The sequence below is a fragment of the Dermacentor silvarum genome, chromosome 3 (genome assembly GCF_013339745.2).
Source record: "Dermacentor silvarum isolate Dsil-2018 chromosome 3, BIME_Dsil_1.4, whole genome shotgun sequence".
NCBI lineage: Eukaryota > Metazoa > Arthropoda > Arachnida > Ixodida > Ixodidae > Dermacentor > Dermacentor silvarum.
This window is the reverse complement of record NC_051156.1, coordinates 234,014,841-234,042,641: the sequence shown is the minus strand read 5'-3', so window position 1 is coordinate 234,042,641 and position 27,801 is coordinate 234,014,841. Positions and strand designations below refer to the sequence as shown.

Below are 27,801 nucleotides of genomic sequence, written 5' to 3'. Positions count from 1 at the left end.
TTATCAAAGTGACGTTTCTGTACCTCGTATCTCTTATACATTTGTGGTAATTCGTGCACACTGTGACGCGGTTGCGGGCGTATACGCTCAAAACACCTCGTGTTTTCTGTTCTCGCATTCTTCCCTCGGGACTTCAAGCGCTACGAGACGCTCTATTAAACTGCACTCTGTTCGGGAACGGCCCGTATTTTCCATCAGAGGAACTTGAAACCTCCACACTGCGTGAAGTCTGCCTATAATTAATGCTATCAAAGAAATTTTTTTTTCACCATTGGTTTACGGAGTACAGCAGGTCGATCGAGCATCCCATCGAACGTGGTATTGCCTTAAAGTGATCGTACGTTGACTCCATTTCGTACATTGCACGCACATAGCAGGCAAGGCTATGAAGGCTTTCTCTCTCTGTTCGCATCCGCGACCAAAAGTAGCGCGTCACACATGAAAGAAATGTATTAGATATGCGCGCCACGTAATTCGATGTAACGTAAGTCTCGTACCCTTGCCTCGCAAAATATGACGCGTTTATTACACGAAAAAAAAAAAAAAAAAACGTTCAAGATCCAAACCTACTTATCAACAAAACGAGCGAAGTAACACATATCTGCGACTGGCGGCCGCAGCGCGTCGCTTGCGCTCGCGACCAAAACATAGTAGGTCGCCTACTAGAAGCACAAATATGCGCAATATGTGATTTGACGTAAACTTGCGTCCATAACATACTTATATGGTTGAACTACTTGCGTGGCGTCCGAAGCGTTGCCTGCTATATGTATGGAATTGAGTATGAAAAATTATGGGGTTTTACCCGCCAAAACCACGATCTGATTACGAGGCACGCCGTAGTGGGGGACTCCGTAGTGGTGTTGACCACCAGGGGACCTTTAAGAGCACAGGGTAGGCCCTATACCTCCCATGTATTTTGAGCCTTATTTGAGACCCATTTTCTCAGCAACTACTGCATGTAGCGCATTCGGGTTTGTTTCATTTGATTCGCGATCATGTCGTCTTGCAGTGGAACTAGAACTAAGATTATTTGTCAAAGGTCAACAGTTTCGCAATTTTTTTACTAACACAGCCAGTTTTTGTTGTTTTTTCCAAAGAAAACAATTAAGAGAAAATTAACTGTTGAGTGCATGTGTACGATTCTAGTTCAGTAGCTGTGCATAGGTGTCTACTGTACGCTGGCTAAAAATCAACCTGCTGTCATTTGAAGTTTTTATAAAAATGGGGCAAATGTAACAAAAAAAGTTACTTCGAGATATTGAGGGTCAAAGACAAAAAACATGTTCACTTCATTTTCTTTCAAAAACAACCCGCACTGAACCATTTGCCTAATAGCCACCAGCCATAGTCATTGCCAGAGTCAGCGTTTCGCTTCTTTGCTTGTTTTCTTGTTTCCCTGGCTTGTTTTGTCATGTGTTCGGCCTCTCTCTTGGCAAAATGCAACTTAATCCAGACAAAACTGTTTATATGAAAATTACCAACAAAAGAAATAGCCTTTCCTTCCCATACCACCTTCCTGCCCGCCCTCTATCTGAAGTTAACGAATGCAAATACCTAGGCGTAACTATAACCAATAACCTTAGTTGGAACAAGCACGTTAAAAATGTTTGCTCGTCCGCCTTCCGTAAACTCTGTTTCTTGAGACATAAACTGCGACATGCTCCTTCTAACGTTAGGCTCCTTGCATATACTTCATTAATAAGGCCAAAACTAGAGTACGCGTGTTCCGTATGGGACCCATACACAAAAACTAATATCGATGCCCTTGAGATGATCCAACGTAAGGCTGTCCGGTTTATATATTCCAAGTATCGTGCAACTGACTCTCCTACTCGTCTGATGAAAAAACACGGTATTTCAACGCTGCAAATCCGAAGGAAAATGCTCAGGCTAAAATTCCTCTTTTTACTCAAAAACAACAAGCTATCCCTTAAACCTGACTCCTACCTCAAGCCTTCCACAGCACGGCTGTCAAGAAATAGGCACCACGAATCACTTACACCCTACTACGCGAGAACTAACATCTTCAAGTACTCTTTCTTTCCTCGAACCATAACAGACTGGAACCAGTTACCTTCATCACACATTGCAAGCCTTGATGCCATTCAACAAACTGTTTGCTGATATGTATTTCTGTGTACATCTCTATGTTATGCCCCTCCTGCCTGGGCCCTTCAATGGGCCTGCAGTATGTTATAAATAAATAAATAAAATACAGTCGACAACGGTGGACTTCACCCAACCACATCACAGTGTTACGCCCTGTTGATATGCCAAATGCCTTCAGGACGTTAACTCTTGCCATGCAACCTTCATTGAACGTGAGCACAGCATCAAAGGTGGCAGTTTTGAGCATCTTCATTCCGAGGAACACATTTTCGGTGCGCGCTCCCACACGACATGGTTAAATGATTCATTAGCATTTTGTGTCTTGCCGCGTAAGCACTTATTCAGCAGGTCTGGGTGACCTAACTGTTGGAATATTGGCTTAATAACATGAAGGAATGGTGCAGGCAAGTATTCTTTGTGCACAAAAGCCTCCTGTGTCAATTGAGCCTTGTTGTATGCACACCAAGTGCCGGCATCTTTTGGGCAGAGCCCGTGACTTGGGTCGATATCTGTAGCCAACATGTGAAAATATGTTGCCCAAACACCTTTCCACATGCTTTCCAAGTCTCCAGTGTTTCTTCTTATGGCTAAGCCATAATAGGTTTGTATTTTGTCAATGCAAGTGTCAGTCAACCGCCCCCGTCCTGACAGACCTTTGCCATCAGATAGCTTTGTGCCCTTGCTTTCTTTCTTCAACTTTCTTAGCCTGGCACCCATTCTCTTTTGTACGTGCCCAATGCACTCTTATTTCGTGATTTCAACAAAATTTACGTTTGGAAGAAACCTGAGCGATTGCTAGGTTGTGCTAGGTGAAAAAAGGGCACGTGGCCACTCGTCCCTTGGTTTCGAAAACCTGGTCTTTTTGGCTCAATCAAAACGCGGAAAAGCATGTGGGGCACTGGATATTGTTGAGGAAGGCCTGAGCATTCCAAAAACTGGAAAAACCAAAAATCGATTTTTTTTAAATTTTGCTCTACCCTGTGTCCTTAACGTGCCCCCAATGCACGGGACGCAGCCTCTTTTTTTTTTTTTTTTTTTTTTTTTTTTTTTTTTTTTTTTGGGGGGGGGGGGGTGCCGCGGCCGGGATTTGATACCGCGACCTCGTGCTTAGCACTGCAACACCCCAGCCGCTAAGCAACCGCGGAGGTTGGAGCCGAGTAAGTATGGTATATTCAGCAGATTAGCGTGGAGTGGAGCCACATTGCTTACGCAAGGGCTTGAAATCTATAGTTCGATGCCCGTGTTTTTCTTGCCACCACCTGGCAGAATTAACTGGCAAAAAGCAAGTCACATAACACAAGTGCGTATGACGTGGCTGAAGGGTTTAAATTAAGTGTCTGATAATTGTAGGTAGTGAATAACTTCTGTGGTGCTTAACCCCTTACACCGTTCATAAAGCTAAAAAAACAAACAATGATAACTGGACATCAAACAACGCTGCTGCAGGTGGCAGTCGAGTCCACAGCCTACACAGGACACGTGCGGTGCTGCACGATTTCAGCTGTACGGCGACGACAGCTGTAATATTCTTTCTGCTGTAATAGTATATAAAAGTGGTGCGCACTTATCTTATCAGTCAGCAATGGATTGACTGAGAAGTTTCACTATATAGCTATTATTAATTAGGAGACGTACGTGTCAGAATTGCGCGATTGAAGCCGTTCAACATAAAAAAATTGCGTGATACCGCGCTCCCACAATGTGCGCTCCCCGTTGGCCTGCCCCGTGCTAAGTTATAATATATATATATATATATATATATATATATATATATATATATATATATATATATATATATAAACACCTGTATGCTTTACGAATGATACCGTGCTTTTCGCCGCAGAATTGGGGACGGATATTTCGAAACTGCTCATAAAGTCTCACATACTTTATTGAATTGGCATAACTTAAGCAATGACTTCATTGAATTACTTGAGCAACTGAATGGAACAGTAGGTGGATGTAATATTTATGCTATTCAACACACTGAGGAGGTGCTGCAAATTGTAGTGCATGCCTACGCAGATGAAGACGTGAAAGGCGGCATCTGCTACAGGTACGACAGGCAATTACTTGGAAAGCTGCTCCACAAACAATCAAATAAATAAATAAATAAATAAATAAATAAATAAATAAATAAATAAATAAATAAATAAATAAATAAATAAATAAATAAATAAATAAATAAATGTTCGAATGATTAACATGTAATGATAAAAAGGAGACAGAAAATGATTACAATATGCAAGCTGACTTCTGCCGGCCGTTTTTGTGCACGTGTGGGAGACAGGCCTCTATCCTGCGGCGACAACGCACCTCAGCTGGTTGACGTCCTCCGTGCATGCCGAGTTCAGCAACGATCAGGCGACCGCCAATCTCGCCATACCGGCCGTCTCCGAGGCGTCTATAGCAAGGCGTACATATACACGCTATTTTGGCTCTCACTGGAGGTACCGATAAATGCAATCGAAGCTAGACTTGCTTAAAATTCGCGCCTTGCAACGTATTGTCAGTCTCTGAGGCTGTGCTTCGTGAGCGTCTTCTGAATGTTACCAGCAGAGCGCCTACGATCACAATTGCTAGTCTCGGAGGCACGGTGGTGGAATTCTATTGCCATGCTCGAAGGCTGCAATTTTCTGACGTTTAGTCTGCATGTTGAAAGGTAGATGGCGCATAATGTCCACTGACTTGGCAACTCTGCAAAGCCAGCGCTATGGGCTAGGTTTCTTTATAGACTGTACTTCTATTCATTTCCTATTAACCCGAAAAGTTCAACTCTATGTTTCATGCTAACGAAAACAAGCTTGAGAACTAACTGCCTTATTCGTGAGATAGTGAAGTGAAATGATACCCTGGCGGCGCGCCGTCGAGTGCTCTTGGCGTATGGAAGTTATTGAGTGCGTAGCGTTTGGAAGGAGTGAAATAATGCTTCCAGAAAGTAACATCTAGGTGATTCTGCGTATACCTCGTTACGTCGGATATTCACTGCACGAATAGTGGCATTTCCTGTAACCAACATAGCTGAACGGGCCGACCTTTGTTTTCACCGTAAAACAAACGCTGTGCACGTTGACCTATGGACGAATTGCTTTAGTTACTCCTAGGTACGAAGGCCCATTGAATCGCCGGGGCGAAGCGTGCAGAGAAAGCGGCATTCGCCGAAGCGTAATACCAGATAAATTATGCAAGAAAATGTAAAGTTTCTCGTCGGGCTACAGCATACAAATGAAGGCATGTTCTCCCGTCGCCGTCGATAGCTCAGTTGGTAGAGCGGTGGACTGTAGAGGTTTGGTACTATGGACATCCATAGGTCGCTGGTTCGAATCCGGCTCGACGGAGTGATTTTTTTTGTGCTTTATTTTTATACATATTGCACTTTTACGTCTTCGGCAGTTATAATTACATCGACATCGTTTTTTTTTCTGCCAGTCTAGCAACAGTGCTTAATTCCTTATCAACTCGTGCAGACGGCTACGATGATGAAAGACAGCCACCAACTATAATTTTGGAGATCACAGCGGTCGAGCCAAGGTTAACCGAGAAATTTTCTGGTTTGGTTCGCGTTCGGATTCAGGCATGAAGCTTCTGAATATTTTCTGGTTCGGTGCAGGTTCATCTCTGGAGCAAAAATATAACGGTCTGAACTGGGTTGAACCGGTTCATACGGACTCATAGCGGTTCGTAATTAAGGCTCCAGAATAAGAAGTCTTAGGAAACAACGTTCTTCTGCCTCACCCGCGAACTTATTTTAGCGAAAAATAGCTTATTTACACCCTTACGTGAAAGCGGACTGATGCATCTCTGGTGTCTTTTATATTGCGCATGAAACTGAATACACTTAATTTGCCCGAGGCGCGCAGGCTTAGTGTGATTTATTTTCGAAGGCCCAGAGGGCCCAATGCGTTAAAAATACATTTAATTCTAATTTGTTGCGCCCATAAGCTGCCTTGCACCTGCGTGCACCTCGCCCGTGTAGGTAGCAGCTAAACAGGCCTGTACGTCTGATGCTATACACTCAAGGACTTCTTCAACTGCGTACACCTGATATTCTGAGAATTCCCTTGGAGGCAAGCTAGTGCCATGCCCCGGTGGCAAAATGGCAAAACGAGAAAAAAGGAAAAGACAAACTATACTCATGCGTGTTGAACGCTGCTGGATGTTCAGAATCAGGCTAATTAGGTTCATAACGCAAAACAACGCACGAATAAATACGCAGGACGAGGTCCGATAGCACTATATAGGCTGTAAGGGGACCTACCGTCAAAGGTTAGAGTATAGTTGTTAAAACGGCGTTATAACAGGTGTAAGCTAAGTTTTACTAAAATAGGTTAATTAACACAGAAAGAGGCAAGAAGTACCATAAATGTAAAGAATGAACAATATTGTAGGGAGATAAATGTGAAGCTTGATAATTAAAAAAGTAAGAGAACAATTCTTTTTTTAAATGCCGCCAAGCGATGAGCAATGCTTTTTTTTTTTCTTTTTTCAAATGCTCTCGAGGCAAGAATGCGTTACAAAGAGGAGTGGGAGAGGAAAAGAAAATACATATGCAATCTGTTCAAGAAAAAACGGTAGGTGACCTTAAATAATGAACCCATGCATTTTGTATTGTACAATTTTTTATTTTTTTCTGATTTATTTTGAATTTCGTCTCAGCTAATTAATTCTAATTATTCCAGACACTTCAGTGGCTCAACTTGTAACCAAACTTACGCTCTGATATCATATTTATAATAACACTCATACATTTTGTACTGTACTATTTTTTCTTTTATTTTTTTTTTCAGATTTATTTTGAATTTCGTCCCCGCTCGTCTCAGAAGGTGAACTGGAAGTGTTGCGCAAGAAACAAAGAGTGTCACTCGGTGCTCGTGCCACTAAAGAGCACTGTAAACAGCAGACTTGAATTTGTCAGTTTGGGATAAGATCGATGGTGGCAGGAACGTTGTTCCAGTCGGAGCTTGTCCTAGGGATGAAATAATCTCTAAACATATTCGTAGGGAGGCAGGAACTTCAACTTTATATTTGTGATCTAACCTGGATGAAGTGTAGGTGGGTAAAGAATGTAGGTCGGTAGCGTTCCAAATAGATGAAGCGGTAAAATACGCAGTATATCTACCAGGGTAGGATAGGAATAAACTTTATTTGTCCAGCGGTTATGGCTGTTGGTGCCCGGGGCTAGGCTGCCAGGGGTCCATCGCCGGAGAAAAATCTTTCGAGATCCTCGGCAAAGGCACTGGCCCGCTGGACGGCCCACTCCTGGTCCTCGGGTGCCTCGCCGAGGAGGGCGGCTTGCCATCTCTCAGCGAGGCACCCCGCTTCAGAGGGTCCTGCTGTTATCTTCCCCCTTCCTCTTGGTCCTTGTTCAGGGCGTTGGCATTCCCAAAGTATATGGGCCATATCAGGCCGTTCGTGCTCGCACCACGGGCAGCCGGGCGACGGGTGCAGCACGGGCCACAGGCGGTGCAGGTGGTAGGGGTTGGTGAAAGTGCCCGTCTGCAACCGCCTCAGGTCGACTGCCTGGGACCTGTCAAGCCGCCCGTGGGGTTGTGGATATGTCATACGTTCTTTCCTGTAGTCTGCAAGAACCTCTCGCTACGAGGCCGGAAACTCCTCGATATCGCGGTCGGCGTCCCCGTGGCCCCCAGCTCCGTCCGCCGCGATTTGGGTTGTGTTGGTAATTCCTCCGCTGGGGTGCTGCACAACAACGGCGGCTGCCCTCTGGGTGATCGCGTCGCGGCGGGTAAGTTGCCTCGCGACGAGATGGGCATGCTCGTTGTGGTTGGGCGGGATGCCGGTGTGTTTTCGGCCGTTAGTATTGTTGTTGTTGCGGCTGTTGTCTTCTTTAGTACCAAGCTCCCCGACGTGCGCGGGGAACCATTTGAGGGACTTGTTCGTAATCGTGCCGGACACGAAGTCCCCGGCTCTGGCGTTGAGCATGCGCGCCACATCCGCGGACACCCAACCTTTGGTGTAGTTCCGGATCGCTGATTTGGAGTCGCTTATGATCAGGCCTATCCTCCGTACCTCCGTGGAGTACCGCGAGGGCTATGGCCGTCTCCTCCGCTGCTTCGGCCGACGGCAGCCTAGCTGATGCCGTGACTCGGATCCTTCCCTTCGTATCTACGACCGCCATGGAGAAGGCGGGTTCCGCCGCCGTCGGCCGGCCGTGTCGTTGATGTTGCCGTTTTTGTCGTAGTAGTAGTAGTGATGGTGGTGTTGGCACCCCCGGTTCGTCTCGCACATTTCGTTGTAGTGGCGATGGTGGTCGTCGTCCCTCGTCGCCATCAACGTTACTGGCGGGCCGCGGGTACCTGGCTGCATCGACGAAGAGGACGCCTTATCGTCTTCCGTGCTCCTCGAGGATTGCTACCACCCTTCGTTTACGTCTTTGCACGTCATGCGCCGGGTGCATGTTATTCGGTTTGTTTTCCGTCTGTATGGCGTCCCTGACTTCCGGTAGCAGTGTTTCCTTCAGTCCCCGCGCCTCATGATATCGAATCCCGAGCAGGTCGAGGATTCGTCTTCCCGTTTTGGTGCCCGACAGCCTCTCCAGCTGCGCTTTTCTCTGCACCTCGGCGACCTCCTCGACCGTGTTGTGTACGCCCAGCTCGAGGAGCCTGTGAGTTGGCGTGTACTGGGGTACCCCCAGGGCGGTCTTGAACGCCCTACGGATCGCCACGTTCAGCTTGTCGGTTTTGCTCCTGTTCCAGTCGGCATACGCGGCGACGTACAATATATGGCTCAGCGCGTGCGCCTGTATCAGCCTCGTCACGTTGTGTTCCTTCATTCCTTTCCCTTGTTCGCGACCCGCCGCACGAGGTGCGTGGCGGCGGCTGCTTTCTTCTGCAGTCGGGCAACCAGCTCGCGGTTGGCACCGTTATCTTCCAGCCACAGGCCGAGCACTCGCAACTTGGACACCGTCGGTATTCGGGTCCCCTCCCTCGTCATGACGTGGACGCCCAAACGACGGGCATCGAGCACGCCCTGCGGGAGAGGTCCTTTCTTGTGCGGTCTGTGGAGTAGGATCTCTGACTTGTCGGGTGAGCAGACGAGTCCCGTGTCTTCAAGGTGCCGCTCCACCTCCCGGACGGCCCGCTGCAGTCGGTCTTGCATTTCGCCGACGCTCGTGTTCTCCGTGGTCCACACTGTCACGCCATCTGCGTAGATCGTATGATTGATGCCCTCATGACGAGGTATGATGCAGGCCGATCATGACGAGGTTGAAAAGCATGGGGGAGAGTACGGAGCCCTGCGGCGTTCCCGCACTGCCCATTCGGACCGTTCGCGGCGTGGCCCCGTCGATATTGACCGTCGCCTCGCGTTCATTCAGGAAGCTGCTGATATATCGGTGATACCTCGCCCCGAGATCGAGTCGGCTGATCTTGTCCAATATGGCCATGTGCTTCACAGTGTCGAAGGCGCTCTTGAGGTCTAGCCCGAGCGAGGCGCGCACGTGAGTGCTCGGAGCGTTCACGACCTGTTCCTTGATCTGCAGCATGGCGTCCTGCGTGGAAAGTCCCTTCCGGAAACCGATGATGTGGGTGCCGAAGGCGTCCTGCTTCTCGAGGACCGTCGTCACCCTGTTGAGGCAGGCATGCTCCATCACTTTCCCCACGCAGGACGTGAGGGAGATCGGCCTCATGTTTCGGACCTCTAGCGGTTTGCCCGGCTTCGGTATGAGTATAACGTCCGCGGACTTCCACTCTTGCGGAATTCGGCCCTCCTTCCAGCACGAGTTCATGTACTCGCAGAGCTTCTCGATGGCGTCGTCGTTCAGGTTCCTCAGGATTTTGTTGGTGATCCTGTCAGAACCGGGCGCCGATTTGGTCTTCAATAGCTGGAGGACCACTCTAATTTCCTGCACGGATAAGTCAGCGTCCACCTCCTCGTTGGGAGCCCCGCGGTACTCGGGGTGACTCTTCCCTTCCGGTCGAGCGAGGTGCGTCTCCGCGAAGGCTTCCGGGTCGTCCTTGTACTTGTGTCGCAGCTTGGCCATCTCTGTACGGGTCGCCGTTCTGGTGCCTCCCAGGTCGAGCAGATGCCTGAGAATCTTCCAGGTGCGTCCCGCACTCATGTTGCCGTTCATCGTGTCACACAGCTCCTGCCATTCTTGCTCGCACAGGCGGCCGCAATGCGTCTCGATCTCCCGGTTGATTTCGGCGATCTTCTTGCGTATCTTCCTGTTGAGTTTTTGCTTAGTCGCTCTCCGTTGCATAGATTTCTTGGCCGCAACGAGATGTGCCAGCCGGCACATCTACCATTCTACCAGAATTATTTCTTATTACAGCTGGTAAAAATTTCTATGTGACGCAAATCTAGTCTATAGAGGATTAGTGCTAGAACAACCGTGCAAAACACACTTGATGGTGCAAGATGATTCTCCGACTTGAGCAGGATATGCAAGATGGTATTTCAGCTGATTAGAATTAAGAGCATATTAAAACCGTGGAGCAATGATAGGTCACTGCTACGAAATGAACTGAACGTTAATGTTCTGATGGCTTGGTGTGTGTGCTGTATTATACAGGGGTTACGTGAATAAGTTAAAAGTTGCCCCTTGTGGTGATACAATAAGTTAATGTAGCTGTGAATAAAGGCGTAGTAGAGTGCAAGTAACGTCGAAATGTTGAAATAGTGACGTGTCATATGATTTACGTTCTGGTGCCATAAGCTAGTTTTCTTCCTAAGCGCGCCACGTGCTTGGCGCATTTTTAATTGACGTCATTACGCGTGTAATGACGTTTATTGGGCGAGTCCAACAAACACGCGGTAGCTCGAAACAGTACGCAGGGAGAACAAGATGGTGGTGTTCGAGCGCCGATTTCGTGCCTTTTTCTCGTGATGATGATCGCTCAGCCCGGGATGTCATTCTCTTCATTATAATTGCCCCCGTCGAGAATGGTGGAGCCATCCTGGCGATCTAACAGGTGGGGACAAGAGGGTCGAGGTACGGCTTGAGGCGGTCTACGTGAACAACATCACGTCCAGGTCGACGACGGTCGCCGGGCGGCGTAAGAGGTTCAATGACGTAGTTTACGGGAGAAGTACGCTCGACGACGCGGTAGGGACCATGATAATTGGAAAGAAGTTTGGATGACAAGCCAGGAGCGCAGGGCGGTACATGAAGCCAGACAAGTGCTCCAGGAGCGAATGTTGCGACAGGAGGGTGGTCGTCATCGCGGGCGTTTTTCTGGCGTTGTTGGTCGGCCGTAGTAAAAAGCGCTTGGCTAGTTGGCGGCAATCTTCGGCGCAACGGGCGGCTTCCGACACGGGCGTGCACTCTGAGGCTTCTGGTGCGTATGGCAGCAACATGTCGATAGTGTGCGACGGCTGGCGACCGTACAGAAGGAAGAAGGGGGAAAACCCGGTTGTGACTTGCGTAGCGGTGTTATACGCGTATGTCGCAAATGGAAGAACCAGGTCCCAGTTTATTTGATCAGATGCAACATGTGTCGCAAGCATGTCGCCCAGTGTCTAATTAAATCGCTCAGTCAGACCGTTCGTCTGAGGGTGGTAGGCAGCACACGTCCGATGTACAATATTGCACTGGTGGAGAAGTGCTTGAATTACGTCGGAAAGAAATACGCGGCCACGGTCACTGAGGAGTTCACGAGGAGGACCGTGTCGCAGCACAAAGCGATTGAGGATGAAAGAGGCGACGTCCTGTGCTGTCGCCGTGGGAAGAGCAGCAGTTTCGGCGTATCGCGTAAGATGGTCGACAGCAACCATAGCCCATCGGTTTCCCGCTGTGGTCAAAGGTAAAGGTCCATATAGGTCAATCCCAACGCGGTCGAATGGGCCGTCTGGACACGGAAGGGGCTGTAGTGAGCCTGCGGCAGGATGGGGTAGTTTTTTTCGTCGCTGACACTCGTGGCAGCCGCGAATGAACTTGCGGACAAAGCGAAACATTCCGCGCCAGTAGTACCTTTTGCGTAAGCGTTCATAGGTCTTGAAGACACCGCCGTAAGCACACTGAGGGTCGGAGTGAAAGGACGCGCAGATTGTAGAGCGCAGCGTTCGGGGGATCACTAGGAGCCACTTCCTACCATCTGGCGACTAGTTTCGCCGGTACAAGAGGCCGTCACGAATGCTGAAGTGTGAAGCTTGGCGTCGCAGTGTTCGAGTGGGCGAAAGGGTGGGTGCCTCAGATAAAACGTCAAGAAGTGAAGCGATCCATGGATCAGTGGCGCTGTGCAGAGGACACGGTGGCGACGTCAAGAGCTGACAGCGGGTGGTCTATAGTGGATATGGACACAGTTTCGGTGGATAGTGGTGACCGCGACAGTGCATCAGCATCGGCATGCTTGCGTCCGGAACGATTTATAACGCGGATATCAAACTCTTGAAGTCGAAGAGCCCAGCGGGCAAGGCGACCTGACGGATCCTTCAGCGAAGACAACCAACATAATGCATGATGATCCGTAACTACATCAAACGTGCGGCCATATAAATATGGGCGGAACTTGACAAGCGCCCAGACTATTGCCAAGCATTATTTCTCGGTGACGCTATAGTTTGACTCAGCCTTGGTGAGCGTTCTGCTGGCGTATGTGACGACATACTCTGCGAACCCAGGCTTTCGTTGTGCGAGAACAGCACCCAGGCCGACACCGCTGGCGTCTGTGTGAACCTCAGTTGCGGCCTTAGGATTGTAGTGGCGCAGTATAGGTGGTGACGTCAGCAGACGGCGGAGGGTGGAGAAGGCTTGGTCACACTCAGAAGACCACGACGAGAGATTGGTGGCGCTGCTTAAAAGTTGGGTCAAAGGCGCAATTATAGAGGCGAAGTTGCGCACAAACCTGCGAAAGTAGGAGCATAACCCTATGAAGCTTCTTAACTGCTTTAGAGTCGGTGGTTTGGGAAAGTCGGTGACGGCACGTAGTTTGGCCGGGTCCGGAAGTACACCGTCCTTTGATACGACGTGACCGAGAATTGTAAGTTTTCGCGCAGCAAAACGGCACTTCTTGAGATTGAGTTGGAGCTGAGCGTTCTTCAGACAAGTCAGGACATGGTTGAGGCGTTCGAGATGGGTTGCGAAATCTGGCGCAAAGACAACAATGTCATCGAGGTAGCAAAGACATATGTGCCACTTCAAACCCCGCAGAACCGAGTCCATCATGCGCTCGAAGGTGGCAGGCGCATTGCAAAGGCCGAAGGGCATGACATTAAATTCATATAGACCATCAGGCGTGACGAAGGCTGTCTTTGAACGGTCGGCCTCTGCTAAAGGCGCCTGCCAATACCCGGAACGCAAATCTAACGGTGAAAAAAAAACTCGGCACCTTGTAAGCAATCAAGGGCATCGTGAATTCTGGGTAAAGGGTACACGTCTTTCCGAGTGACCTTATTTAGGCGCCGGTAATCCACGCAGAAGCGAATCGAGCCATCTTTTTTTTTTAACGAGAACCACAGGGGATGCCCACGGACTTTGTGAAGGGCGAATAACGTCGCGTTTAAGCATATCGTCAACCTGGTCGGTAATAACTTGACGTTCCGCGGTGGAGACACGGTACGGACGTTGTCGCACTGGCGAGTTGGCGCCGGTGTCGATGTAGTGAACAATGGTAGAAGTTCGACAAAGGGCACATTGGGTAACATCGAAAGACTCGCGGAACTGATAGAGCAGCTGGAGAAGAGCAGAGCGTTCAAATGGCGACAGTCCGTCTGCGATCGACGCATTGAATAGGTCGGCAGCTGGTACATCAGAAGGGTTAAGAGCATTGGCGGCGTCGAGGTCGCGTCGAGCGGAATCTTGCTGCACGGAAAAAATTTGGCCGATATCAATGGGCTGCACGCATCCAAGGGATTCACCTTTAAGCAGTTGGATGGGATACGGAAGCGGATTTGTGAGGCAGAGAGCGCTTGTTCCATTCGAAATAAACAGGGTCGAATAAGGCAGAAGAAGTGGATACCGACTTAGAAGGAGGCGTGGTGGTTCAAAGAATGCAGCTTCGTCACATATGCTGTTGCAGAACACTGGGAGCAAAACAGCTGATGTCGGCGGAATCTCTGCGTCCTATGCTATGACTAGTTTGTGGGCGGCTTGATGAGTGTGGTTGTAGGGCGGGTCACACAAAGGGAAGAGCTCAAGTTCAGATCTGGCACAATCAATAACGGCGTGATTACACGATAGAAAGTCCCAGCCAAGTATGATGTCGTGCGAGCAGGATGGAAGGACGATAAACTCAACAATATAGAGTTCTTTAGCGATGATAAGCCGAGCAGTGCAGGCGGCTATAGGTCGAACAGGGTCTCCATTCGCTGTACGTAAGGGCATCATCTCAAGAGGCGTAGTCACTTTTCGAAGCTTGCGGCAAAGTTTGGCATCTATAACAGAAACGGCAGCACCGGTATCGACCAGAGCATACGCATGGGTGCCTTCAACAAAAACTTCGACAATAATCGACGGCAAAGTTCGAGGACTTGAGCATTTCGACAGCGCAGTTCTTGCCTCTTGAACTGCGGGGGCTAGTTTCCCTCATTTTCAGGGCCTGGTCGACGACGCATGGTCGACAAGGAGCGGTGACGGGGTGAATGTGAGCGACGAGACGTGGGTTGCGGGTAGTCACGTGAAGACGTGCTTGTTTGGGGATCCGGGCTTTCATAACGAGAGCGGGGACGATCTATGTAGTTCGGTGAACGGGCGTCTGAGTATCCTGGGGCGCGACGACGGCAGTGTCGGGCGATATGACCAGGGCCGCCGCAAGCAAAACAGATCGGCCGGTTGTCGCGCGTTCGCCAGGGATTTGCAGTGATGGGAGCAGCCCGGGTGACGGACGGCTGAGTCGGGGCTGCAGCATACGACACACCATGGAACGGCGAGCGCTGTTGTAGCTGCTGCCGCTTTACTACCTCAGCGTAAGTAAGAGGCGCGGCGACAGGGTGTTGCTGAATGAGTACCGGCGTGGCCTCGGAAATCTGTTCTTGAATGGCGTGTCGAAGCACGGGAGCCAACGGGATTGGTTGCTGCAGTTGCTGCTGCTGTGGGAGCTCCTGACGCTGAGCAAACGGCAGGAGAGACAACTGACGGGCCGCCTCCTCACGCACGAAGTCTTTCATTTGTGCGAGAAGGTACGACTGGTCAGGCACGACGTCCAGTGCAGCGAGTGGTTGGTTGTACGTCTGAGATAAACGTCGAGTGAGAGCTCGCTGCCTTCTCAATTCGTCATAGCTCTGGGACAGGGTTACCACTTCAGACACAGTGCCAGGAGACTTCGCAAGAAGCATTTGAAAGACATTGTCGTCGACACCCTTCATAATATGCTGTATTTTGGCATTTTCGCTGATTGAGGCATCGACGAGCCTGCAGAAATCGATTATGTCCTCAATATACGCGGTAAAACTTTCATTAGATTCCTGTGCCCGTGCGCGCAGCCGTTGTTCGGCGCGTAACTTCCGCACGGCAGGGCGACCGAAAACGGCAGATATTGCCTCCCTGAAAGCGGACCAGTTCTCAAATTCAGATTGGTGGTTCGTATACCACAGCTTCGCCACGCCAGCCTGGTAAAAGTTCGCGGTACTCAACTTAGCAGCGTCATGCCCCTTGTTGGGTCCACTAACTTTTTTGTAGGACGACAGCAAGTCCTCGACGTCCTGGTCTTCCGTACCCGAAAATACCGGGGGGTCTCGTTGGCGAACCGGGCCGGGGCAAACGGCGGCCGGGAGAGGTGCATGGCGGCGGTTGGGTAGCGTCCGCTGGCATGGTCGAGTGCAACGTACGGGATCGGAGTTCCAGAGTGCCGGCGATGTACGTACCCAGCACGATCCACCAAATGTAATGACGTTTATTGGGCGAGTCCAACAAACAGGCGGTAGCTCGGAACAGTACGCAGGGAGAACAGTGAGTGAGTACGAACTTTATTGAGGTCCTGAGGAGAAAGAATTAAAGTGGGGCCGGAGGCCCCGCCAATCGATCTGGTGGCTCCCCCCAGGTCGGGGCCGGTAGACAGAGTCCTTCGGCGACGGCCCGGGCCCTCTGGACAGCCTTGAGCTGAGCGATGAGCTCTGCACTTCTGAGCGCTGAGTCCCAGGAGGACTGGTCAGGAAAGTCCGTGCCCGCGTGGCAGGGCACAGCCAGAGCATGTGTTCGAAGTTGTTGTATACGTGGCCGCTGTGTGGGCATGCAGTAGGAAAGTCAGGATTGATCCTGCTTAGTGTTGTTGGAGAACAAGATGGTGGTGTTCGAGCGCCGATCTAGATGTAGATGTAGATGTAGAGCCTTGGAGTTACTGGCACGTACCCACTCTGGGGGATTGGCCAAGAACCGGGTAGTTTGAAATAACTATCCGATCTCGTGCCTTTTTCTCGTGATGATGATCGCTCAGCCCGGGATGTCATTCTCTTCATTATACGCGGAACAATTGGAATAATCGTTGGGTAGTTTGAAAGAACCTTGGAAGTGGAATGGAAAATCACGAACTTATTCTTTGAATGAATGAAAGAGGTATGTCGAGACTGGGTTAAAATGTTATTTCGGTCGGTGTTTAATTTTAGAGCGCAAAAGAAGCTATCGGATTCGTTAGAAGCAAGCCTAGTATTGACGTATCACCTGCATAAAGCAAAGGTTCACAGTTATGAACAATTTGCGGAACGTTATTTGTATAAATCAAAAATAAAGGTGGCCTGAATATTTATCTGTGAGGAACGACATCTATCGGGAGCCATCTGTAGTTATTCATGCGAAAGCGTCAAATGGCTCATTGAGCGAAAAAGCCGGCGTCCGGCTTTTGTACCAACGAAACGTCACCCATTGGCTGCGACGCCACGTCAAGAACGCGCTTCGACGGAGTTCCCATTGGCTGTGGCACCACTAGAGTTACTGTATAGGCTCCCTTCAGGGAGCCAAAGTTGCGCCACTCTTTTCCGCGCGCCGCTCGCCCCGCCTCCAGTGATTCCAGCACCACTATTCGCCGAGTGCCATCACGTGGTTAAAAGTGGTCCCGCTGCACTGCGGAGAAGCCAACACTTCGCAGGTGACGCCAGCATTCCGCGGGTTCCGACATGCTGCTGATCGAGAGACGCGTGATCGCAAGTGTAGAGACGCGTGATCGCAAGTGTATAGGGATGTTTGTCGCTTCATTGCTTGTGAACTGTTAGTTGGCTTTCGAGGACTCTGATTCGTTAGTGTACTTTTGTTTTTGTTTTTAGTTCACGTCGCTGTGTTAGAAACCAGAAATTGCAATAAAATGCACCTTATTGCTTGGCTCGTTGGCAATTTCCAATAGCGGTGTAGCATCAACAAACATTGGTGGCCATTCTAATTCGTGTTATCAGCTGGAATCTCAGCATGTGTGTAAAAATTTTCAGAAACCACCTTTACTGTGACGTTTAATTAGCCTTGGAAAATGGCTGTGGCATCGCTTCAGTAAACCGACTATTCGCATGCTCCTGTTAAAACGATATAAGGATTGTGGTGTGTCCAATAAGCAAGAAATAAAATCATGGTTTGCTTTTCAATCTAGCCACAGCACTGCAGAAGCTGCACAATTTAGTGTACCAAGAAGAACTATAAATACATAATGCATGCAGCTTTAGCCAGCGCGTGTGTCGCCTAGATGAGACCCATACCACACATAAATTTGTCCGTGACGCGTAAAACGCGACAAAGGAGCTATACTGGAATCATCATAATCAACATAGTGGTGCAGCGCAATGCAAAGAATTTAATAGTGCATGCTCGCGTCATTCACCTGAATTCAGCTTTCACACCCTGAACACAAGGAATGTTGGACGCGACAGCGTGTTGAATCACGCATTCACATTTTCAGCTGTCGCCAGCCGTGTTCGCATGCATGCAGGCCTAATACTGGTGTCACACGGCCACTTTCGATCGCTATCAAGTTCGATCCGGGTGAAAATTCTCGACTGTGATTGGCTTCCTTCCGCAGTTAGCGCAAAGGTGCCAATCGCGACTGAGAAATCCTATGCCGATGTGGCGCGATCGCGATCGAAAGTGGGAAGGTGGAAAGTGCTACTATAAGAAGTATAGCACCGGTGTGTATGTTCGTCACTCGCTGTATTTTAAGCAATGATTGCGTACTAAGGCACGTAGGTGTAAAATCCAGGCTCGTAAACGTGAGGTGAGCAATCGAGTTTTTCTGGCAACACGATAAAGGATAGAAAGAAAGCAAAAAAAAAAAAAGTGTTACTGACAGGGCCGCGCGAGCGCGGCTCCTACGCGTACGGAGAGTGGCTTTTCCGCACAACTTTGGAACCCAAGATGGCGTACGTTGGCGAAACTCTGGCTCCCTAAAGGGAGCCAATACAGTGACAGATCTAGGCACCACGGCACCAGCGCGCCTCGGCGGAGCAGAGCGGGCGAAAGGGGACACCTGCTGCAGAGATAGAGAGACAGAAAAGACTTTATTCCAGGTCAGACTAAGACCTATAGATATTCCTCCGCCAGGAGGACCATGGCCAGCTGGTCGGCGAAGGCCGCCGACGCCAACCACACCCGCCAGTGGGGAGGTGGGGGGTTAGGGTAGTGAGGGCATTGTAGGGCTGCGGGGCAAGAGAAAAGGATGTGCTCTACATTTGCGTACGTAGAGGCAGCATTAGCGCGCCAGGTGCGCGTGAGGGCATGGAGCATCGCCGTGATGCCATTTCACCCTCGCTGTCGCTTCTGGGAAGCCTGTGTTATCCGCACGTTCCTTGTTCGCGCAAGTTCTCGCCTGCTTTCTCATTGCGCCTCGGTAAGGCCAAATCAAAACGCACTCGCTTGCCCGCGACGAGTTCATAACTCGAAGGACCTCTCAGCGGCGTTCAATTGGACATCAAAGCTTTCGAATTCACAACTCAAGAATTTCTTAGGTGTCCTCGGAGTTTTGGTAGTTCCTCCTTTGGATTCAAGATCTGAGTGCGGTACTAGAATAACTCGCAAGCGCACTCCAAGTCGTGAAGAATGTTTTGCTGCGCAGTACCGCCTAACTTTTGTGCAATGTGCGGTGTTGCGTAGCTAGCTCTCAGAAGCTATTAATCACTTCACAGCGCTTCTGTCCTCGTCTGTCGAGCATGCAGTCGACGTCCTGGCAAAGGTTGTTGCAAATGCTTCGTTCCATTGACTTAGCGGCGCCTGCAGGCGCACGGTAAGCACACTGCACATCACGCAAACGGCTAGACTAAACTTCCTTAATTACTCAGTTACTGAACAGTTAGGGAACTTCGCCTTGTAAAGCAGGTTGTGCAAGAGGAATTGTCACAACGAATGGCATTCGCATTTGTTTTTATAGCGCAGATCTTAATGGCCCGTTCCTGGGGCGAACGTCGGCGACGGCGTAACCGAGCGAACGAGCACAACAGCGAAGGATGCAAGAGCGAGACGCGAGCCGCAAACGGCGGAGACCAATGAGAGCGGCCCGTTCAGTGACGTGCGCATGGTAAACTGGTTTCATGCGGACTCCGCGTGTCATGTAGGTCATGCCTGACATGCGTGTCATGTAGGTCATGCAAAAGCCGCCTACGTCTTGGTGCTCTCATGGTCCTTTCGTTAACTTGGTAGGCTCCCCGCACACTGCTTTGCATAACATCGATTCCCACAGTGCGTGGGATCTGCCGGCTTTTTTTTTTAACGCTTACTATTGTTTGCTGCTCAAATGCAGCTTCCAGAATCTCACAACTGGTCATGTGCATAAATACGCGAGAAATCACTGGTAAGGGGGGGGGGGGGGGGGAGGTTACAAGGCCAATGAGAGGACGCGTCAGAAAAATGATGCGCAAGTATTTGCGCGTGAAAGCCATGCCTAATCGTAGTCTGTGTATCAGGCAGATATGAGGGCGTGGAATTCCACGCAGAACAGAAAACTGCATATCGGGATCCAGCCTTTTAAGGCGGACGTGGCGAGCGTCTGGCTGGGCCCAGTGTCTTCTCGTCGCACTCCTCATTAATTCCGACAGCAGGCACGTGATGTCCGATCTTGAGAACGGTACTACAGTTCGCAGGCCATTGCTGAGGGCGCGCCTTGCTTCAGCATCGGTCATCTCATTACCATTGAGCCCACAGTGTCCCGGGATTCATTGGAACACTATTCAGTGGTGTTTTTCTTGAGCGCATAAAAGGAGCTCGGTGATCTGAAGTATACTGGAGCCTGATATATGGTGTGGCGTAGGAATCACTCAAAAATTTGCAGCATGTGTGAATAAAACGCTGTTTAGAAACTCTGTTTAGGGTATTTAGAATCTGCGTAGCGTAACATAGTGTTAATTTCAGCCATTCAGAGAAGAATTGTACAGGCCTCGATCACAGCTGCCATAAATGGTGACTGTAATAGCTACATATATATGGATACCACTTGTTCGATCAGCTTTTAACTCTATGCCTGGAGAGGCACTACTAGTGTGAAAGCATAAACTATGGCCAAGCCAGCCTGCGCCATTAGGCAAATAAATTTTATTGTAACAATCGCGTAAAATTATGACCTAGCGCACTGCGCGCGCCATGTAATATCTTTTCGTCGTGCTGGCTGCGAGCAACCGCTAGCACAGTAGCTTGAGCTGCTAGCTAAACTTATTAGGGTGCTTATAGGAAGGAATGAGGATAGCGCAGATGTGTGCCGTTGGGCGAGTTGGTGCGCATCGTATGATGTGAAGGCTATGCCGTGCGGTAGAAGAACACGTCGACTATACACAAAGGACCCCCTGTACAGTCGTATTGACGTCTGTGTCACGGTCTAGATTTCATGTTCTCGAACAGTCAACTGTTCAAAAGCGGGGCCGTGTATTCGCAACATCCGTATTATGAACACGAAAGCTTGTAAATTCGAATACTTTTGCGCCCGACTGCAGAACCACTGCACGATCACATAGGCTGCAGTGGAGGGCTACGCTGGAACTCAGACAGTCGCTCAGTTAATTTCAGCTGGTGAGCGTGGCACATCATGAAAAGCATGAATTATGATGGCGCAAAGTCTGCGGTTGTGGGCTGTTTATTTATTTATTTATACAGTTGCCCTGATGCATTGTTGTAGGGAGGTGTCAGACTAGAAAGGTACAAAAGAAACAAGAGAGATTCCGCTGTGAGCATACAAAGGCGTTGCTACGTCAGAACAGGCGTGAAATGAGTTTATACGTCCGCGCTGGGTTTACACTAAAGAAAAAAAAAAAAAAGAAAGAAAAAGAAAAAAGAAAAGAAAAAAAACTGTGACGTGTTAAGGTTGCAGCATTGGAACTTAGCACAGTGTAAATCGACGAACCATGGATAAACGAGGGAAGAAAATGACAAATTGTCCCTTAAAGAAGAAAAAAAAAAAAAGCCACTCCGTCGAGCCGGATTCGAACCAGCGACCTATGGATGCCCGTAAGATGACCCCTCTACAGTCCACCGCTCTACCAACTGAGCTATCGACGGGGATATCATAACGGTAGTCTGATTTTTATTCCCTGATCGCACTACCGCACGGCTTCCTCCGGCAATCCGGCGTGCAGAGCATAAAAAACAGGTTTTCTTTTGACAGAACAATTGCCCCGAGGCGTAGAGTGCGTAGGTGTGCTGCTCGAACTGCTTTATCGCTTATTTGTGTACTTCTTGTTTTTACTTGCATTCACTAACAATTGTGCACCTACTCAATTTTATTTTATTTTTAATTTTCTATTCTTACACAGTCAGTTACACGTCGCGTTGACAAAAAGGGACACACAGACTAAAGAAGTGTAATGCCAGATTTAGTAAGATCATCAATAACTACTGAAAAAAAACACCAGCTACGCTGCATTATTACATGTCGTTGTTCCTTCGATCTCGTGTTTTGTTTTTTCACATTTTGTTTTACTGCTGTTTATCTTTTTCTAGGAATTTTTTTGCTCCACTTTCTTTGAAAGCAGCTGTTGGTTATGAGAGCTCTTGTTCTTCTCTGCGATAAGAAAGGCAGCATTCGCCTGCAAATACGAGCCACTGCCATTTCAATACGGCATTTCAATTTGGACTCTAAGGCAGCAGCCATAAGCACACACAGAAGCAATAGAAAAAAAAAAGAAAAAAAAATGAAGGGATCTATTAGGGATAGGAATACGGTGCTGCGGTGACGATTTCGTGGAGCTGCTGAGGGAGATATATAGAGACAACCAAGTACAAGTGGTATGGGAAGGTAGAAAAGGAAATGAAATGGTGGGAATTCACCAAAGATTGAAGCAAGGATGCCCTCTGTCACCGTTGTTGTTCACGCTTTACGTCAAGGGTATAGAAAGACGACTGGAAAACAGCGAATTAGGTTTTGATTTATCCTACATGCGTAATGGACAAATGGTGCAACAGAAGGTCCCCGGACTGATGTACGCAGACGACATTGTGCTACTAGCGGACAATAAAAAATATTTACAGATACTTGCGAATACCTGTGGGAATGCAGCGACAAATCTAGGCCTTAAGTATAGCACAGAGAAATCAGGAATTACGATCTTTAATGAACACACGAGTAACTTCGTGGTGTCAATTCAACAGCAAGTAATACCCATAGTGAAGCAATATAAGTACCTCGGCGTACACATAAACGAAGGAAAGAATTACTCAAACAACCACCAAGATAATCTGAAAATAAAGGGGAAGCGGAATGCAGCAATAATGAAACACAGAGCACTGTGGGGCCACAATAAGTATAAGGTGGTGCGTGGAATCTGGAAAGGAGTAATGGTGCCAACGCTAACATTCGCAAATGCCATTATATGCTTAAAGTCAGATATATTGGCGGGTTTGGAAGTTAACCAAAGATCAGTAGGCCGGTTGGCTTTGGGAGCCCACGGTAATACCACAAATGAGGCAGTGCAGGGTGACATGGGTTGGGCCTCTTTTGAAGTCAGAGAAGCACAGAGCAAAATTAGTTTTGAAGAAAGGCTCAGGAACATGGCTGAAAATAAATGGGCAGCTAAAGTGCACAAGTATCTCTACATGAAAAGCGTAGACACAGAATGGAGGAAGAGGTCAATGAAGTTGGCAACCGAGTGCAGGATAATCGAAACTGCAAATAGACAACCAGGAGTCATCAGAAAGAAAGTGAGAGAAATAGAGACCGTGAATTGGATGCAAAGAATGGAAACAAAAAGGACAATGGAGATTTACAAGAATGAGAAGAAAGAAATTAGAAGGGAAAATCTGTACGATAACACAAAGGGCAGTGCCTTGCTATTTTAGGCTCGAGCCGGTTGCCTAAGGACGAAAACATATCGGAACAAATATTCGGAACTAGATGAGACATGTGCATGCTGCAGTAAAGATCCAGAAACCACTCAGCACATCCTGATGGAATGCGACGGGATCCACCCAGCGAGAACCGTAGGTAACGTGCAACTCCCAGAAGCGCTTGGTTTCAAAGTAGAAGGAAACATAAACAGATCAGCCGTAGAGATCGGCAAGAGACGATTGGAGTACTGGTGGGAAAAAAGCAGGGAAAGGATGGATACGACCTGATCTCTTAAAACCATAGGCAGTGGCACAAGGTAATTTTTAAAAAAGAAAAATAATAATGAGAGGTATACAAAAATGCTAGATAAAGAACACGTATAGTATACCTGATTAAATCAAGCAGGCTAGGTGACTATTTGTCGCCGCCCCGTTTCAAAGGGGATGCCAATAAAATCATCATCATCATCATCACCAGCCTGGGCGGCAAGGCGCGTGCTGCCGCTGCTTCGTCTTCCTGCTTGCATGTGCGGTTGCTCTGTTTTGAAGGCACGATTTTTGTTCGCGTTCGTTTCATGAGTTTGTGCTTGGGTATTGTCGCCACGGGCCCTCGACGAAGGTGGCAGCGGCCTTCTGAGGGGCGTTTGAAATGGCTAGAAAGTGCTTCGTTCCGAACTGCAATTCTGGATACCTGACTTGTGCGGAGCGTGTGCCTTTATTCAAAGCGCCGTCCGACAGCAGTCGTCTAGAGCAGTGGCGCCGTGCAAATCTGAGGGCAGATCGAACTCTAACGCCTACCGACCATGTCTGCACCAGCCATTTTTCAGAGGATACGATATCGATGGCATATTGTCACGACGTCGAAAGCTCGAGGGCCAAACGAAACGCACTTGTCGGCAGAGGCACTAACAAGAACGGACGGTTTTAAAATAGCGCGCGCTAGTGACTGCTTCTTCTTGCTATGTTTTTCATAAGTGCCGATGTGTCTTATGTCGTCGTCATCACCGCGCTAGACACATGGCAATATTACGCGGAGCGCTCGATAAAAGGATTGCCACCTTATTTCCAAACTGTCCAAAGAACCTCACACGGTCACATAAACCTCGAAAGCCGCTGCGGAAGAGAGAACCTCCTGTGTGCCAGAGTGGTTTGTGCAAATTTTGCTGCATGTACAAGATAAATACTGGGTGGTTTACTAGCATGCACCAAGATTTGAAAATATGAAATTTCATGTAGCTGGACAGAACCAAGGTAATGTTGTCTGCAGTCGCTTGGAGATATTCAGATTATTTTTTTATTCCGCTTAATTACATAATTATTTTCATAATTGATTAATCAACTCTTTTAATGCTATAATTGGATAAAAAGTATGGACAAGAGAATTGTACAGCAGCGTGGAAAACTCCCAATATAACTTTCTGTTGCTCAATACGTGATACATAAAAGTGTTTTCCGAGCGTGAACGAAACCCGCGAATACAGCAATATTGCCGCGCGACTGGCCGCTCGAGGCACTTCGCGTGTATTCGTGAGCTTCTTTCATGCTCGGAAAAACACTTCTACGCAGCGCGTATTGAGCAATAGAAAGCTGTATTGGAGTCTTTCATGTTGCTCTACAATTTTCTCATTGACACTTTTAATCTGATTATAATAATTGAGAAGTTGATCAATAAATAAACCTAATTATCTAATTAGGCGGAATGTAAAATATAACTGAGTATCTCCTAGGGACGGCAACAACATTACTATGGTTCTGTCCAGCTACGTGCCATTTGCATATTTTGAAATATTTGTGCACCCTGTAAAATACTGCAGTTTTCTGTGCAGATGTGTGCGTCATTTTCAAATTTGTTCCATCCTGGCTACTGATTTTTTTTTTTTACAATGCGCGTGCGCTGCATATTACACGCTTGCATGTTTTTATACAACATTTTTCCATTGTGGGAGTTTATGAGACCGCAAGCTTCTGGGATGGTTATCACCTATTAAAATTATCGAGCTGCTTCGTGCACAAGTTTTTTCGTATTGTGTCTATGCAAAAAAAAAAAAGGGGTCTATGGGATTATTGTGTGGTGGGTGTAAGTGTATTTGTGGACAGGCTGTAGCATGCATTGTAAAACACGCTTACATTGGCACATTCTCATATGCAATTTCATAAAAAGAAAGTCACCTCTTTTTTTAGATCTTGCAAGAGCCACTCAGTCCTCAATGGACGAAAGCCCAATGAATAATATACACGGTCTATGTTAAGTGGAATTGGAATAAAAAAGGCATTTGCTCAGGTTTTAATCAGTAAACTGTGGTAGTGATGCTCTAATTCAAGATAGACGCCTGCCTTCGTCCTGCCCAATAAATTCCCATTTGAAAGAGTAGCTGATGTGCATTCTCATCTTAAGTTCTAGCCATGAACAGCCACTTTGCTCTAGTGCATTGCATATCGCAAGCTTGAGCCGTTTCATTTCTTAATTTATATCGCGGCCACATTGAATTTGCGCAACGATGATTGAACGGTTTTCTGAGTGTGAATGGAAGCAGCGATAAGCATGAAATACATTTTCTAGTGCAGTCACTATTTTCTTCTGATCGAGGGGTAGCACGTGGGCTAACACTCATTTTTAAAGCGAAGCTTTGTACCTCTACCAGCCAAGGGTTCTGTCGTGTCCGTCGTTGTAATCAAAAAACGATCCCGACGAACCGCTAACAATTGCAGGTATAGCAGTATAGCTTACTTGAATTCAGGCATTCAGCGTACAACTAAGCACTCGTTTTCGCAAGAAAAACCACAAAAACAAGCTTCACAGTGATGAGCCAACATGATGGATGATAAGGGCTGCGGGCAAACAACGGAAACAGGCTCGGCGCGGTCCGTAAGATTAGATTGCAGCTGTTGCAAAGCTTATGCAGCTGCTTGAAAGAGGGTTGACGTCATTCGAAACCCTTCCAGCCTAGTAACTGCTTCGGTTCATTTTCTAGACTACCCCACTATGGGTAGACCACGGAAAGTAAAGACGGCAGAACGCTCATTCGCGGAACGTGCATTGATTTAACCTTGGCAAAGAATGTAACTACAGTGAAAACTGAAAATTTGAGTGTATATCACACCGATCATAAAGCAGTAGTGAACATTGTTGTGAAGTAAATAATAATAAAGGCCGTGGTTAAAGTTACGTTGTAGTGTGTGAAATATCAAGTGCGCCGCAGTCACCGTGAGGGTGGCGTAAAAAGCTTCGCTTTCCAACCACCTTCACAGGGTGGATTGGCGGGCAATTTTTTTTATGCTTGGATGAACGGCTAGACCGGACGAAACAAATTGTGCGCGCGAGGGTAACTTCAGTGGGCTTTGAGTGCTGCCCGATTGATTCGTGTTCACATCATCCACGCCCTGCACAAGGAACCTTCATGTTAGCGAAGCCTGGTAGACTTAGCAGTTTAATGTGAAATAACGAATTTCCTTCGCGCTTTGAGTTTTACTGGCGCCACTATGAACGAAAATTTAGCGGAGGCAGAGGAATGCCAAGCTGGGACCGCTGGCCGCGGCGCCATCTATCTGCTCGCAGCAGAGCTACTCGGTGCGCCCGCGCGCGGCCGAACATAATCTGGACGCTCGCTTGCGCGCAGTGTCAACACCTAAAAAGTGCTTGCAGCGCCGGAGCGCGACTCAACTACGACGCTTCGCGCGCTGCACATGTGCTGCAAGCGTGATGCGGGAGAGGAGGAGTGGGGTATTAGGGCGCACCTGTGCTAGAGCTGTTGCGGACGGACGGCGCACGCTACATGTGAGTTAAAGAAATGCTCTGCATTTAAAAGAAAATAAGAGAGAGATAGAGAAACAAATTGTAGCAGCACCAACGAGGCAACGCGTAGAGCTGCTGCCGACGCCGCCCGCGTTGCCTAGCCGCCTATGCGCCGAAGCAGCATCGATGGCGTCACCTCGCATTGCCTAGTAACCGCCGGTGCATGTGCGCGCTCGCTTCGCCCGACACAGACACGGCTCCTGCCTGCCTGCCTGTGTTGGTGGCATGCCAGGAACGCTGTCGCTCGTAGACGCCGACGCGTCCAGCGCTAGTCACGCGAAATGTCGCGAAAGGGAAGGCACCTCCGAAAATGATCACTCGAGAATACCATCTCTACATGCGTAGTTAAGTGAAACCAAGTTAAGACCTAGCAGCAACCAAGTTAATACCTAGCAGTAGCAGCCAGTAAGACTTGAGGATTAACACTTTCGCTGTGCCTAAGCTTTGCATGACCGAGTGCAAACTTGCCTGCTTTTTTTAAATCTTTTAGACAGTGACGAACTATCACAAATAATATAAACGCCGCCGAACACGCACGGCAGAGGTAACAGGCGTTTTTGCATTTCGCTTTCACCGAAATGCGGCCACCGCGCCCAGGAATAAACCCGCGTCCTCAGCAGCTCAACGCTATATAGCGATTAGGTATAGATACCACAGCGGGCCACTATTTAACGCGACAGCGTTAAGGGCCCCCGTGTCGCAGAAAATCCGCTGAATGCGTCTCGCGCCAACGTCCTGTGAGCGAAAAATATTCTATACGGCACTAAAATTGGTTTATCACTAAATT

The 27,801-nt window shown here is 48.4% G+C and overlaps 1 protein-coding gene and 2 non-coding genes across 3 annotated transcripts in view; 1 reads left to right on the top strand and 2 right to left on the bottom strand.

The window, feature by feature from the left end:
• The window catches only part of LOC119446876 (F-box/LRR-repeat protein 2), a 402,862-nt gene that overhangs the window by 148,933 nt on the left and 226,128 nt on the right, over positions 1-27,801 (bottom strand). The gene's annotated exons all lie outside the window — the stretch shown is intronic.
• Positions 5,360-5,450, top strand: Trnay-gua (transfer RNA tyrosine (anticodon GUA)). The gene is given in 2 exon segments: positions 5,360-5,396; positions 5,415-5,450. It is a non-coding gene; the product is annotated as a tRNA-Tyr (tRNA).
• On the bottom strand, positions 21,367-21,457 carry Trnay-gua (transfer RNA tyrosine (anticodon GUA)). Its single transcript is given in 2 exon segments — positions 21,367-21,402; positions 21,421-21,457. It is a non-coding gene; the product is annotated as a tRNA-Tyr (tRNA).